Source organism: Nicotiana tomentosiformis, chromosome 9 (assembly GCF_000390325.3).
Source record: "Nicotiana tomentosiformis chromosome 9, ASM39032v3, whole genome shotgun sequence".
Taxonomy (NCBI): Eukaryota; Viridiplantae; Streptophyta; class Magnoliopsida; order Solanales; family Solanaceae; genus Nicotiana; species Nicotiana tomentosiformis.
Genome location: NC_090820.1, coordinates 59295035 through 59311597, shown reverse-complemented (window position 1 = coordinate 59311597; position 16563 = coordinate 59295035). Strand labels below are relative to the sequence as shown.

General features: G+C 42.7%; 1 long non-coding RNA gene across 3 annotated transcripts in view; it reads right to left on the bottom strand.

The window, feature by feature from the left end:
* Nucleotides 1–578: 578 nt before the first annotated feature.
* Nucleotides 579–16563, bottom strand: part of LOC108944766 (uncharacterized) — a 33102-nt gene continuing 17117 nt past the window's right edge. Inside the window, exon 3 of one of the 3 annotated variants that reach the window (XR_011410826.1) lies at nt 579–847. This is a non-coding gene — a long non-coding RNA (uncharacterized lncRNA). Of the gene's footprint in view, nt 848–1536; nt 1842–16563 lie in introns of those variants that run through there. The other 2 variants (XR_011410825.1, XR_011410827.1) reach the window with 2 other exon arrangements.

Sequence of the window (16563 nt, the reverse complement as noted above, 5' to 3'; positions counted from 1 at the left end):
AACTAGAGAATTCTGTTCACCCTGGAACTAGTGGAATCGCCTGGCTGACTAAAAGAAGTGGGTGCAACATTTGATCTCTGGGCCTGGGAAGCCAACATCTGTATGGCTCCCCAAAGATCCCCATCAGATACACCGGGACTGGAAGTTGGGGCTAGAGGTAGAACTGGAATATCAGTTGGAGGGATCGTTGCACCCTCAGTAGGTGTAAGGACAGGTGTAGTCCAATCAGGTGTAGTAGAATCAGGCAGTTTAGTAGTCAGGGGTGGGGTGGCATTGTCTTCTTGGCCAGTTCAGGCTTTCTTCCTACGCTCCATATATAATGATTTGATGACCTTTGAATAACTTTTGGCACATTCGAGGATGAACGTATGTTTAAGTGGGGGAGAACGTGGTGACCCAACCAGTCATTTAGATCTTTAGCATTTCGTTCGGTGGTTTGAGACTTTGAGTAGCTTCATATAATGTATTATTGTTACGACCTAAAATCTCTCATCAGAAGTCGTGATGGCACCTAGTCTCTAAGACTAGGTAAGCCTTACACATAGTGAGTTATATAACATATTTAAACCAGTTAATCATTAAACCAGAACCGAAAATTTCCTATACAAAACCAGCAACATTCAATAGATGTACAATATTACAAAACCGGTAGTACAAGTCATATGCTCTATTGAGTTACTAGAAAATATCTAAGTACAACTATTCCGAAATAGAAATAAACTGTAAAATGTAAAATTTCAGAAGGTGACTTTGAGGCCTGCGGACGCGATGACAGGTATACCTTAAAATCGCCACATCAATACTCGATCAACTATCTAATGATCATCAAGCTCCGAGGTACTTGGATCTGCACAAAAATGTGTAGCATGTGTAGCATGAGTACACCACAGCGGTACCCAGTAAGTATCAAGACTAACCTCAGTGGAATAGTGACAAGGAATAGTCAAGACACCTACTATACATATTAACATGTACAAGTGTGAATATAAAACTAACAGGGAACAATATAACGCTAAACATGGTAAGGATAATGTTACAGTACTTACATTATGAACTACAAACAACAATTAACAAAAAGGAGCAATAGGTAATAATGTCGTAAGGTAAGCAGAATACAGTTAGAGTCCGGTGAAACCAAGTAAGGAAAAACAAGTAACAACCCAATAAAACAATCGTTTGTTAAAAAGGTTTATACCAGAAATTCCCCGAGGTACCACCTCATAATCACAAATCACGGGTCCCAAATCACAAACCCTAATCACATGGCATCTTGTGCCCACATTACAAATAACAACCGCACGGACAACTCACGTGTTGCGTGGACAATTCGCATGCCAATACCATTAATACCTCATGACTGCACTATCATGCCCCGACCTCAGGGAGCGCTACCGGCACTCAACCGAGATACCCCGGTAAAGCAAGCCTTTACAATCCTTCTACCCAACTCACCCATGAATAAAGAGAAGAATGCATTTCATTAATTAGATAGTAAGAGGTCATGTGAATAACACCAGTTCATTTCCATAGGTTACGTCATTAACAAGTCTCCAAAATAATACATTGTACAATCATCGTTAAAGTGGAACAGATGATACGATTACACCATTTTTAGTTTAGCCTTCCCAAAAATAAATACAACCCACACTATGTCTACGGAGCCTCTAACAGGAACAAAAGAGTGATATGACAGTGCCGACAACAAGGCCCCGGCTATACCTCAAAATGCTATGTACAAAGGACAAGAGATACAGGACCCCGAAATGAAATGGGGCTCCCCAAGTCAGCTGAGGAGAGGGTGTGCTGCTATCACTGATCAATACCACCTGCTATGGAACTACCTGCATTCATTAAAGATGTACTAGTATGTAAAACTAAATACCCTCTCAATAGAACGAGAAACAGTAAATAGAGAATAAAACATGAAATCAATAAGAAACTCAAACAGTATCAAGGTGTCAAGTTAAGGAAATGTAAATTTCAAGTAAGTTTCAGTAATTTAAGTTGGGAGATCTTTAGCACCGATACACCATAGTATTTTAGCATGAAGTCCAATCTCAGCCCGACCGGCTAAGCCGTCTCACCCCGAGACATACACTCACTTTAAGGCCCCGTGAAATTTTTCCAAAAATGTCGGGGTAGTCATAGAGGTTAATAACAGTGCGCTGGGGAGTTGAAGGAAAATATTTTGCAGGATTGGGAATTTTTACGGCCCATTATGCGGCCGCATAATCACTCTGCGGTCCGCAGAGTGAAGCAGCTGTTTGGGCCATTTTTTATGTCAATTTCGTGGCCAGTTATTCGACCGCACAACTATTTTGCGGGCCGCACTTTTATCGCACAATCAGCCATGTAGTTGTTGCGGACGGAGGTTCTGCGGCGTGTTATGCAACGCAAAACAGGTCTGCGGGCTGCATAGTGACCGCAGACCCAGGTAGTTTTTCTTCCTAGTTTTTTGCAGCAATATATGCGGCCGATATGCGGACCTCATATCCATTATGCGATCGCAGATCCAATCCCTGGCTTCATTTTTGGGGTTTTCAAACCCGACCCTATTTCGTTAAAACATATGCCATAGACCATTTTTGAAATCCCAAGGTTCGATCAAGGTCGAGTAGTGACATCCTTAACCCTCCCTTTCCTCTCTCTAGAATAGTTATCTCATCTCTCTAAAATGACCAGTGATCCCCCAAAAATGAACCTTTAGGCTAGATAAACGAAATGGGGTTCAGGTAAAATATTAGAAAGAAATGAAGCCCCGACACAGATCTGTGGTCGCATATGCCCTCCAAATTTGGGCATTTCTTCTTCACTCTGCGATAGGTATGCGGTCCGAAGACCAATTCTGCGGTCGCATAATGGACCGCAGAACCTCCTTCCAAAATTTCTCATGTTGATTCTGCGATGGGATCTGCGGCCTGTAAAACGATTATGCGGCTGCATAATGGACCGCATAAGGGTCCTCAAAATTAATCTCAAGTTTCTGCTTCACTCTGCGGCCGATCTGCGACCCGCAAAGTGATTCTGCGGTTGCATAGTGGACTGCAAAAATGCTATAGTCCGTAACACGATTCCTACACTACTTCGGCACCACGAAACCCCGAGTTTTAGGTAAACTTTTACGGGGCCTTACATCCTCCCCCACTTATGATCATTCGTCCAAATGTTTCGCCAGAGTTTTCCCTATAACTGGGCCTATCCACCTGTTAGAGAATCCTAGAAACCAATCCTAGCAGCATTTAGATGAACCAATGACGTAACACAACATAAAAACAACGGCAATCAGGGCCTCACAGGCAGTATATCACAAAAAGGGAACACCCTTAACATCAATTGTACGAATGATACATTCCCCAACCTCGAACCACCTAATGGGAGATCTACATCTCCTATCATATAAAGCCTCGAATGGTGCTATCTGAATGCTAGCATGATTACTGTTATTGTAGGCAAATTTTATGAGCGGAAAATGATCATCCCAGCTACCCCTGAAGTCAAGAACACAAGCTCACAACATATCCCAAAGCGCCTGAATAGTCCGCTCTGCCTGCCCGTCGGTCTGCTGGTGAAAGGTTGTACTAAGATTCACCTGAGTGCCCAAACCTTTCTAAAACTTCTTCCAAATATTAGTCGTGAACTGTGCCCCTTGATCTGAGATAATAGAAACTGGAGTGCCATGCAACCTGACTATTTCCTTGATATACAGCTAAGCAAATTGTTTTGCTGTCACGCCCCGAACCTAGGGGCGAGACAGGCACCTGGTGCCTCATCTAACCTTGCGTAAGAGTCATGAATGACTATGAGTCATATGGCAAGTGTAGTGGATTACTGCCACATTTTGGTGGGTTTAAGCCTATCCAAATTTTATCCACCTATTTCCTTAATTACATGGTTAATCTTCCACCAAAAATTCACAGTTAACCCAATATCCACATAATTAAGAATTATCTCAATTTACTTCAAATACTACTTACTTTTAATACACTTTATACACCTTACTATTATGGCCATGTGGTACCTTGTATGACACTAGTCCATATATACTGGGTATTTTAGCTCGGGCCGTATTTTATCCCAAAATTCAAACTTGGACGAAAATTCATCTTCTTTGACTTGCTTCCCCGCTCACCTTTATGAATTTACTCATCATTTGTTTGAATTAGCATAATGCTTATAATCTCAAAATAATCTCATTCCATGAATTTCCATTAATTTATTGATGGCGTACTTTCACGTACGAAATATGGGGTGTAACATCTGCTGTGTCGGTAGCCTTAACAGGTAAGAAGTGTGCTGTATTCGTGAGTCGGTCCACAACTACCAAAATCGAGTCGAACTTGCGAGGAGTGCGAGGTAGTCTTACCACAAAGTCCATATTGATCATCTCCCATTTCCACATCGGAATTTCTATGTTCTAAACCAACCCACCCGGCCTGTGGTGTTCGGCCTTCACTTGCTGACAATTTGGACATCTTTCCACAAAGTCTGCTACGTTCCTCTTCATATCATTCCACCAATAGACCTTCTTAATATCATGATACATCTTTGTAGAATTCGGGTGCATGGAATACCAAGAAGTGTGAGCCTCGGTCATTATTCTTTCCCGGAGACCATCTACATTCGGAACACATAGTCGCCCTTGGTACCTTAGTGTACCATCATCCATACCAAGAGAAAAGGCCATGGTCTTGTGTTTATGAATCCCCTCCTTCAATTGTACTAACAATGGATCATTGTATTGCTTTTCCTTGACTTCCACAAGAAGCGATGATTCAGCCCTATTTTGCACAATCACTCCTCCTTCACTAGAATCCGTAAGACGAACTCCCAAACTAGCCAACCGATGAACCTCCTTGGCCAACGACCCTTGATGTGCCTCCAAGTGAGCCAAACTACCCATATATTTCCGACTAAGAGCAGCTGCTACAATATTAGCCTTCCCCGGATGATATAGAATATCGATGTCGTAATCCTTGAGTAATTCAAGCCATCTTCTTTGCCGCAAATTCAATTCCTTCTATTTTAAAATATATTGAAGACTCTTATGGTCCGTGAATATATCCACATGGACCCCATACAGATAATGACACCAAATCTATAATGCAAATACCACTGCCGAAAGCTCTAAGTTATATGTTGGATAGATCTTTTCATAATTCTTGAGTTGCCTAGAAGCATAGGCTATCACCTTTCCATGTTGCATTAATACACATACATGTCCGATTCTTGAAGCATCACAATATACCACAAACCCACATGTACCCTCTGGTAGGGTCAATACCGCTGTCGTAATCAATCTTGATTTCAACTCTTGGAAGCTTCTTTCACAAGAATCTGACCATTGGAACTTAACCGCCTTCTGCATCAATTTAGTTAACGGAGAGGCAAGAGAAGAGAACCCCTCCACAAACTTTCTGTAATATCCAGCTAAGCCCAAGAAACTATGAATTTCTATTGGAATTGTAGGTCTAGGCCAATTCTTCACAGCTGCAATCTTCTGAGGATCAACCTTAATTCCTTCTCTAGAGACGACATGTATCAACAATATAATAGATTCAACACAAAATTCACATTTCTAAAACTTTGCATACAACCTGTGTTGATATAGGGTCTGTAGAACCGCCCGGAGATGACCGGCATGGTCCTCCCGACTTCTTCTTTATACTTCTATTTGTTGAGTATGAATTATTTTAGTGATTTGTTTTCCATTAGTATGAGTAGCTAAATCTATTATCTAGGGTTGATGGAACTAATTGTTGGATGAAGTCTTGACTCTATTTTGTTATAATTGAGCCGTGTTTGTTCTATGATTATTCAATTACGTATTGTATTGTGGTTAATTGAAAGGTCCCTCAATTAATCGTGTCTATTCACCTTGTGTTGCTTGAGAAAGAATATTTGGTTAGATTGTTGTTGAACAATACCACTTTTGGGGAAGTTAAGAGATTAATTACTTGAATTTAAAAGTGGGGTTAGAAATAACGAAAAATTTGGTGGGATAATTCTGAGTTGCATAAATTGTTAACTAGAGTAATTCTGCTTCTAGTAAATTATCGTAATTGATCGAAAGGTAATTACGGTAGCCCGGAACTCATAATCCTCATAGAGTATTACGGCGAGATTATAGCTAAAGAGTTGAGAATTAATCCGACAATTGGGGAAATCAATAGCCCTAGATCCTTTTACCCTTGAATTTAATTTTAGCCTTGATTATTGCTAATTTTATTGTCATTTTTCCTTGGCTAAATAAATTCCACTGATTATTCATAAAACTCTTGCATCCGAAAGTTGTCTGAGCTCATCATTAGCATTATTTAAGGTTGTAGTAAATAGGTTAGTTCCCTGTGGGATTTGACTTCGGACTTGAACCGTGTTATATTTGCAGCGACCGCGTAGTCCTTTTTACAAGGCATAGTTGGGCGTGATCGAATTTCTCCAAGATTGATTTAAGATCCGTGTATCACCAATTGAAGATCAGGGAGCAAGATATTTTGAGAACTTTTAGGACCCGGTATGGGCACTTTGAATTTCTGGTAATATCTTTTGGGCTAACAAATGCCCTGACAGCTTTCATGGATCTTATGAATCGAGTTTTCAAGCATTTTCTTGACTCATCCCTGCGTGTTTGGCTTTCGTCCGCCCGTCCGCGATCGCGGATTTGGACTGCCTTACTGCCTTGAGTTCTCGGACTAGTTCGCGGCCCACTCCGCGGCCGCGCACCTGGAGGGGTCATTTCGCTTGCTTTTCTCGCTCATTTTCTACCGGGCTAACCTTCGATTGCCCTTTCACATTCCATGTTGACTCCAAAACACTCGTTAGCTCCCTCCTAGCTCGGAGTAGCTCCTGCAAAGCATCAAATTCTTAATTAGAGCATTTTGTTATCTTTTAGCATTCAAATATCAATAAAGTGCGGCTAAATTAGAGTATAAGTAGTGTCTAAATTGCATAAATATAGCCTACTATCAACACCCCACACTTAAACCATTACTCGTCCCCGATTCTTGAACCATTACTCGTCCTCTATTGCATAAATATTGCTCTCTGTCTAAATCTCTTCCATTCTTGAGACTCACTGCCACACTTAAACCATTACTCATCCTCTATTGCATAAATATTGCTCTCTGTCTAAATCACCTCCATTCTTGAGACTCACTGCCATTAGCTGATTTGGGTTCTGTTCCTTTGGGTTAATATTTGTATCTGTAGGAAATGTTCCTTGGGGGCGATTGTTCAAGGCCATAGACAGCTGTCCCAGTTGAGTTTCAATGCCTTTGATTGCTGAATAACGTGCTGCTAACTTTTCTTGCATCTTACCATTTGTTCCAATGAGTTGTTACAGCATACCCCTGATTTCTACCATATTGTTGTCCTATTGTTGATGAGGTGGTTGGTAGGCCAACTATTGCTGGTGCTGCTGATTATAGCCCTGCTGCCTTTGATAAGGCACAACTTGACCTTGTGGTCATACGCCTCCAGAATTAGGGTTGTGTTGTGGCAGGTTGGGTCTGTACTACTGGTTTGGTGTTGGTCCCCATTGTTGCACACCTTGCCTCTGACCTCCAAAATTATTGACATAATTCATGTCTTCTCTGAAGCCCTGATTGTCATTCTCTCCACTCCACGAGCACACATATGACTGGTTTATGCAAGGAGTGTACAATCCTCCATTCGTTGTATCAACAATGTGCACTTGCTTTGTACCCATCTCATCAATCTTCTTTGTCAGTATGCTCATATGAGTCATTAGAGTGGCTATGTTCTCTGCATGAGAATTGTTTGGGTCAAGAGCAACATAATGCACTATTGGTGTAAGTGTCGTACCTCTAGCCATCCAGCCTGAATTTTGAGCCATCTTGTCAAGAAGAATCTTGTACTCTGTGAATGTCTTGCTCAAAAATGCACCCCCAGCTGAAGAATCTACATTGGCCTTCAAACTATCTGCTAAACTCATGTAGAATCTCTGTCCCAGCATCTGATCTGGAATGCCATGGTGTGGACACTTCACTAGCATACCCTTAAACCTCTCCTAGGTTTCTTGCAAGGACTCAGTTGGTTTCTGCCTGAACTGCAATATCTCATCAATCTACCTTGCAGTCTTGTTGGGAGAATAAAACTTGTTTAAGAACTGTTTGACTAATTCTTCCCAAGTGGCAATGGAGTTTATTGGGAGTGAATTCAGCCAAGTTTGAGCCTCTCCAGTCATAGAGAATGGAAACAGTAACAGCTTGATGGCTTCAGGAGTCACATTCGGCTGTCTTTGGGTCACACATATTGATAGAAAATTCTTCAGATGTTGTTGTGATGTATGACCCGGAGAACAGTCCCTTATTTTGCAGCAGATGCAGTATGTTGTTGGTGATCTGGAATGTCTTCGCTTGTATCTAAGGTACAGCAATGGCGATGGCTAAGTAATCAGCAGTTGGTTGTGACCAATCATATAGAGCAGCTTCTGGCACAAGAGGTGCCACCACTCCATTATTTGGGTCAACCCGATTATTCCGATTGTTTTCGTTGACATAGTCCACGTTGTCCATTTCAATTTCGAGTGTGTGTTTTTGTTGTAACTGTTTGTTCTTCTTGTTGGCTCGATTTAATGCCCTGAATGCTTTCTCGGGGTGTGAGAGTCCTTCAAAAAGTTCACCAGTCCTCGAAGAGCTTCTAGGCATACACCTGAGTCACGGGAGAAGTCAAATGTGAGAATTTCAATGGAAAATTTTAAACACCGTAAGAAATTGATCTAAGCTAAGAATCCTAGCAATTCTTGTAAGTTGTAATAAATAACATCGTTAGTTCCCCGGCTATGGCGCCAAAATTTGATCGCGTCCAACTATGCCTTGTAAAAAGGACTACGCGGTCGCTGCAAATATAACACGGCTCAAGTCCGGAGTCGAATCCCACAGGGAACTAACCTATTTACTACAACCTTAAATAATGCTAATGATGAGCTCAGACAACTTCCGGATGCAAGAGTTTTATGAATAATCAGTGGAATTTATTTAGCCAAGGAAAAATGACAATAAAATTAGCAATAATCAAGGCTAAAATTGAATTCATGGGTAAAAGGATCTAGGGCTATTGATTTCCCCAATTGCTGGATTAATTCTCAACTCTTTAGCTATAATCTCGCCGTAATACTCTATGAGGATTATGAGTTCCGAGCTACCGTAATTACCTTTCGATCAATTACGATAATTTACTAGAAGCATTCTCTCGAACTACTCTAGTTAACAATTTATGCAACTCAGAATTATCCCACCAAAGTTTCGTTATTTCTAACCCCACTTTTAAATTCAAGTAATTAATCTCTTAACTTCCCCAAAATTGGTATTGTTCAACAACAATCTAACCAAATGTTCTTTCTCAAGCAACACAAAGTGAATAGACACGATTAATTGAGGGACCTTTCAATTAACCACAATACAATACGTAATTGAATAATCATAGAACAAACATGGCTCAATTATAACAAAATAGAGTCAACACTTCATCCAATAATTAGTTCCATCAACCCTAGATAATAGATTTAGCTACTCATACTAATGGAAAACAAATCACTAAAATAATTCATACTCAACAAATAGAAGTATAAAGAAGAAGATGAAAACTCTTAGGAATTTATCCGTCTTCTCTCCCTCGTTCTTGCCTCTAAAATCTTCTAAAAACAGCTATCTCCCACTTCTGGGCGAGTTTAGGTTTCATATAGGTTTAGGTTAGTCGCCTAGGAAATTACATAATTAACCCTGAGTGTTTGGCTTTCGTCCGCCTGTCCGCGTCCGTGGATTCGACAGCGGATCCGGCCGTGGATTTGGACTGCCTCACTGCCTTGAGTTCGCGGACCAGTTCGCGGCCCACTTCGCGGCCGCGCACCTGGAGGGGTCGTTTCGCTTGCTTTTCTCGATCCTTTTCGAATGGGCTAACCTTTGATTGCCCTTTCACATTCCATGTTGACTCCAAAACACTCGTTAGCTCCCTCCTAGCTCGGAGTAGCTCCTGCAAATCATCAAATTCTTAATTAGAGAATTTTGTTATATTTTATCATTCAAATATCATTAAAGTGCAGCTAAATTAGGGTGTAAGTAGTGTCTAAATTGCATAAATATATCCTACTATCAAAATACTTAGCACACTGCAATTGGTCAAACAAATCATCTATCCTTGGCAGTGGGTACTTAATTTTTATTGTAACCTTGTTGAGCTGCCGATAGTCAATACACATTCTTAGCGACCCATCCTTCTTTCTTACAAATAGAACTGGTGCGCCCCAAGGCGACACACTCGGTCGGATGAAACCCTTCTCTAACAAATCCTTCAGTTGCATGCCTAGCATCACATCAATCCCAAAATCAATCTCCCTGTCTGGCGGGATCCCAGGGAGCTCATCCGGAAAGACCTCCAGAAATTATTCATAACAGGCATGGACTCAAGTGTAGGTGCCTCAACATCGGTGTCTGTAACCCGGACCATATGGTAGACACATCCTTTATTAATCATCTCTGTGGCCTTAAGATAAGAAATAAACCTACCCTTTGGCACCACATCATCCCCATTCCATTCAATCACTAAATCATTTGGAACTCAAACCTAACGGTTCTGGTTCGACAGTCAAGCTTGGCAAAACATGAATAAAGCCAATCCATTCCCGTTATTATGTCAAAATCAACCATCCCTACTTCAATGATATTGACTATGGTGTCCCGACCATGCACCATGACAACACACTCCCTATAAACCTGTGCGACCACAATAGACTCACCAACCGAAGTAGATACAGAGAACGGCTCATGGAGTTGTTCCGGTTCTATCCCAAATTCCATAGCAACATAGGAGTGACATATGACAAAGTGGAACCGAATCAATAAGAGAATACACATCATGAGATTGGACAGTCAATATACCTGTGACAATATCTGGAGAAGCCTTTTAATCCTGACACCTCGGCATAGCATAAAATCTACTGGGTCCTCCCGAACTCTGTGCACCACCTTTAGCTGCACCACGCCCTGCAGGTGATGGGGTGCCTCGAGCTGGAGGAGGTGTTATGGATGTAGTAGCTGCAGCGCTAGCTGGCTGCACCGCACCTCTACACATGATCCAGCGGGACGAGCGTCAATCCCTCTGGATGTGACCCCTCACACCGACCCGTAGTAAATAGGTAGGTCCATAAAGCAGACCCCAAAGTGCATCCTCCCACACTTAGGAATCTCCCTCCAGGCCGACCCTGTTGGTGGGGTCCCATGTTGCCCTGACTGGGCCCGGATGGTGGTGCACTCACCGTAGACTGAGTGAATGACTGAGATGGCCTTAATGACCCTCCCCTAAATGCCGACCTGCCACCAGCAAAAGAACCACCCAAGTTGCCCGCGGTCCGGGCCTTGCTGCTACCCTCACGCTCCCTTCAATTGTTCAGTTTATGATCCTCTGTAGCTTGAGAAAACGCCACCATCTTACCATAGTTCAGATCAGAATTCAAGGCAGTCGTAGCGGACTCATTAATAACTAAGGGGCTAAGGCCCTGCACAAACCGACACACTCTAGCCTCCATAGTGGGCAACATGTGAATAGCATACTTGGACAGGCGCGCGAACTCCATATGGTACTCCCACATTTTTATGCTACCCTGCTTCAAGCTCTCAAACTCAGCGGCACAGGCCGCTTTAGTCTCGGCGTGCAAGAAATGATCCATAAAAGCATCGGTAAACTCACCCCACCTCGTCAGAGGGCTCCCCTCCTCACGGGATTCCTCCAACTGGTGGTAATCAATGCACATCCGTATACTCATATCCTTCTTTTTCGCAAATAATACCGGTGCACCCCAATGAGACACACTCGGCCTGACAAACCCCTTCGCTGGCAAATCCTCAAGATGTTACTTCAACTCTTTCGGAGTCATGCGGTACAGTGGAATAAAGATAGGTTGGGTACCTGGAGCCAAATCAATACTGAAATTGAAATTGATATCCAAATCACAGACAAAAGCACCTATGATTTTACTACCCTATACATACAATAGCAAGGGAAAAGATTGAAAGAAAAAAAAAATCACTGAAAAGAAAAAAAAAAAAAAATACTAAGAAAGGAATAAAATCATGTACTTACTTGGAGATCTTGAGAAGAACGGAGGTTAGAGATTGGTTGAGTGGAGAAGAGAAGGAAGGAGAAGGGTTTGGGGACTTGAAGTTAGGAAGAAAAGAAGAGAAGTGGGGGAAGTGGGAAGGGAAGTGGGGTTGATGGGCGTTTAAGTTAGGGAACATAAAAAAATTGACTAAAAATTAAAAAACACTTACCTGGAGACACCCCATATCCGCGCCCAGATCCGCGGTCCAATTCGCGGCCGTGGATTCTGGGAAGAGGGGGACCAAAAAGCTGTGCCCCAATCCGCGGTCCAATCCACGGCTGCGGATGGGGGACAAAACACAGGCCAAAATCCGCGGCCATATCCGTGGTCCAATTCGCGGCCGTGGATCTCCGTCTCCACCCAATTTTTGTCTTTGCCGCATTTTTTCCTATTTTTGGGTTAATTTCGACCCTCGAATCCTTTCGATGCGCATAAATTTCTCCCTACACACTAGTAGATCGGTCAAAGTCATTCAAAATCAATTACAACAACCAAAGTAAGAAAATAATGGGTTGCCTCCCAAAAAGCGGCTAAGTTAGCATCGCGGCACGACGATTTACAACAAACCATAGGTTGCCTCCCAGGAAGCGCATGATTTAACGTTGCAGCACGACGTAGGTTTTCATTATCACTCCACGTTCGTGTATTGGGCTCTTCCAAAGTTATCACCACTCTATCCCCTTTCTCTTTGACCATTCCAAGGTAATATTTCAACCTTTGCCCATTTATCGTGAACTTGGTTGTCCCATCTTCGGATTCAATCTCTACAGCTTCACTTGAGAACACTTGCACCACTCTGAAGGGTCTTGACCATCGGGACTTCAACTTACCCAGAAACAATCTCAATCTCGAGTTGTATAACAACACTAGATCTCCGGGCTTGAAGTTCCGATCTAAGATGTGCTTATCATGGATCATTTTCATCTTTTCTTTGTATAATCTAGCATTCTCAAATGGATGAAACCTGAATTCCTCGAGCTCATGTAACTCAATGACTCTGCTGGGGCCTGCGGTCTCTATATCCAGATTCAACTGTTGTAGTGCCCAAAGTGCTTTATGTTCGAGCTCTATTGGAAGGTGGCATGCCTTTCCCAACACCAACTTGTATGGTGACATACCAATCGGAGTTTTGAATGATGTGCGATACGCCCATAATGCATCATCAAGCTTCTTCACCCAATCAGTCCTTATTGCATTCACTGTCTTTGTTAGGACACTTTTAATTTCTCTATTGGACACTTCAACTTGCCCGCTCGTCTGTGGGTGGTACGGTGTGGCTACTTTGTGGCGAACTCCATAATTTTCCAACAGACGTGCGAACGCTCTATTGCAAAAATGGGTTCCACCATCACTGATTATAGCTCTCGGGGGGCCAAAACGTGTGAAGATATTTTTCTTTAGGAAACTTGTTACCCCTTATGCATCATTGGTTGGGAGAGCCACCGCTTCTACCTACTTGGAGACATAGTCAACCGCTACCAATATATATTTGTTAACATACGAGCTGACGAACGACCCCATAAAGTCGATCCCCCACATGTCAAAAACCTCCAACTCTTGATATGTGGTCATTGGCATCCCATGACGGCGAGATATGTTGCGTGTCATTTGGCATTCATCGCAACTTTTGACCCAAGCATGGGCATCCTTGAACAGGGTAGGCCAAAACAATCCCGATTCCAACACTTTTGCTGCTGTTCGGATTCCTCCAAAGTGTCCACCATATGGTGAAGCATGGCAAGCCTGCAAAACAGAAGGTTGATCTTTCTCGGGGATACACCTCCGAATCATGTTATCCACACATATTTTAAACAATAGAGGTTCGTCCCAATAATAGGCTCGACAATCGCGGAAGAACTTTTTCTTTTGAATTGAGGAGAGTTCATAAGGTACAATACCGCTTGCTAAATAGTTAGCAATATCAGCATACCATGGCGTCTCCTCCATTGTCACAGCAAGTAACTTTTCATCCGGGAATATCTCTGTTATGTCTTCAACCTCCATTCTCTTTTCAGCTCCTTCTAATCTTGAGAGGTGGTCTGCCACTTGATTGTCCGTCCCCTTTCTGTCACGGATTTCCAGATCGAATTCTTGTAGCAAATGAACCCAGCGAATCAAGCATGGCTTTGACTTCTTCTTCGCAATCAAGTACCTAATTGTTGCATGGTCAGTATAAATAATAACTTTTGAACCAATTAAGTACGACCTAAATTTGTCGAAGGCAAACACTACAGCCAGCATTTCCTTTTTCGTTACAGTGTAATTGAGCTGTGCACCGCTGAGCGTCCTGCTTGCATAGTAAATCGGGTGCATCATTTTGTTTTTGCGTTGCCCCAAGACTACTCTTATAGCATAATCACTAGCGTCGCACATGAGCTCGAATGGTTTCTCCCAGTTGGGTGACACTGTGATGGGTGTAGTCACCAATCTCTTCTTCAGCTCCTCAAAAACCAGCCTGCAATCATTAGAAAACACAAAGGGTTGATCCTTTTCAAGCAGCTTATATAAGGGATTAGCAATTTTGGAAAAATCTTTAATGAATCGCCTATAGAATCCGGCGTGCCCAAGGAAACTTCTCACTGCCTTTACCGAAGTGGGCGGTGGAAGCTTCTCAATCACATCAACCTTGGCATGGTCGACTTCAATGCCCTTGCTGGACACTCGACGCCCCAACACTATTCCTTCTTGTGCCATAAAATGGCACTTTTATTTGTCTCTACACATCTTTTGAGCACTCTTCTTAAGTTGTGAAGACAATCTTCAAATGAATCCCCCACCATGGAGAAATCATCAATAAACACCTCCATAAATATCCTCTACCATGTCAGTGAAAATGGCTAACATGCACCGCTAGAATGTAGTCGATGCATTGCAAAGTCCAAAGGGCATTCTCCGAAAGGCAAAGATGCCATATGGACAAGTGAAGGATGTTTTCTCTCTGTCTTCCGGGGCTATTGAGATCTAGTTATACCCGAAGTATCCATCTAAGAAATAGAAGTGGGACCGCCCAGCTAACATGTCCAACATTTGGCCAATGAAAGGCAATGGGAAATGGTCCTTTCAAGTGGTTGTGTTCAGTTTTCGATAGTCCATGCTAATCCGCCACCCTGTGACTGTACGAGTCGAGATCAACTCATTATTCTCATTTTGTACGACCGTCATTCCTCCCTTTTTCGGCACATATTGGACATGACTGACCCAGTTATTGTCAGAGATGGGGAAGATGATACCCGCATCCAACCACTTGATCACTTCCTTCTTTACTACTTCATTCATATTCGGGTTCAGCCGTCGTTGATGCTCCCTGGAAGGTTTGTGCCCCTCTTCCAGAAGAATCTTGTGCATGCAAAAGGCTGGGCTGATACCCTTTATGTCTGCCATGGTCCAACCAATGGCAGTCTTACATTCTTGCAATACCTGCAATAGTTGCTCTACCTGCACAGCTAGAAAAACAGATGATAAAATAACAGGCAAAGTAGAATTACGCCCTAAGAAAACGTACCTGAGGTGGGCTGGAAGCGGTTTCAAGTCCAGTTGTGGTGGCTCCTCTATTGATGGTTTTGCAGGTGGTGTTGCTCTCTCTTCTAAGCGTAAGGGCTCGGACTGAGGTTCATTTTCCAGAATCCTTGACCTTCGAGAGCCATGACCCACTCTGCCAACCCCTCACCGTCCATCTCTTCCAAATTCATCAAGCAGGCTTCTAGTGGATCCTTGACATTAAGGGTCTCATCCTCATCTTGCAGTATCACATCCACAGCCTCCACTAGTGAGTAGTTTGCAAATTCACTAGGTCTCCTCATAGATTATTGAACGTTGAATATTATTTCTTCATTGTTCAATCACATTTTCAACTCTCCAGTCTCACAATCAATTAATGCTCTCCCAGTGGCTAAGAATGGCCTTAGTTCTGCCAATGCCCGGTTTTCTATAGATTGCCAAGGGCATCAAGTTTATGCTGGCTCCCAAGTCACATAATGCTTTAGCAAAATCATAACTCCCAATAGTGCATGGGATAGTGAAGCTACCTGGATCAGACACCTTTTGGGCCATAGGTCTTGTCACTACCGCGCTGCAAGTCTGTGTCAGAGTTACACTGGACAGGTCCTGGAAGTCAAATTTCCACGACATCAGGTCCTTCATCATTTTTGCATACCCTGGCATTTCCCTCAAAGCATCCATCAGTGGAATATTCAATTGAACCTGTCAAAGCATTTCCATGAATTTCCTCTATTGATCATCTTTCTTTTGTTTTTCCAATCTCTGAGTGAATGGTGCAGGAGTCAACCTCTGTCCACTACTTGATGTCTTTTCTTTGTTGGAAGCTTCTAGCGCAAGAGGTGCCACATGTTCTGAGACTTGTTCATCATACTTCTCCTTACCCTTGTCAACCTGTGCTTGTTCAAATACAACCTCGGTGAGCTCTGCTGACTCATCTGCCTCTAATGTAA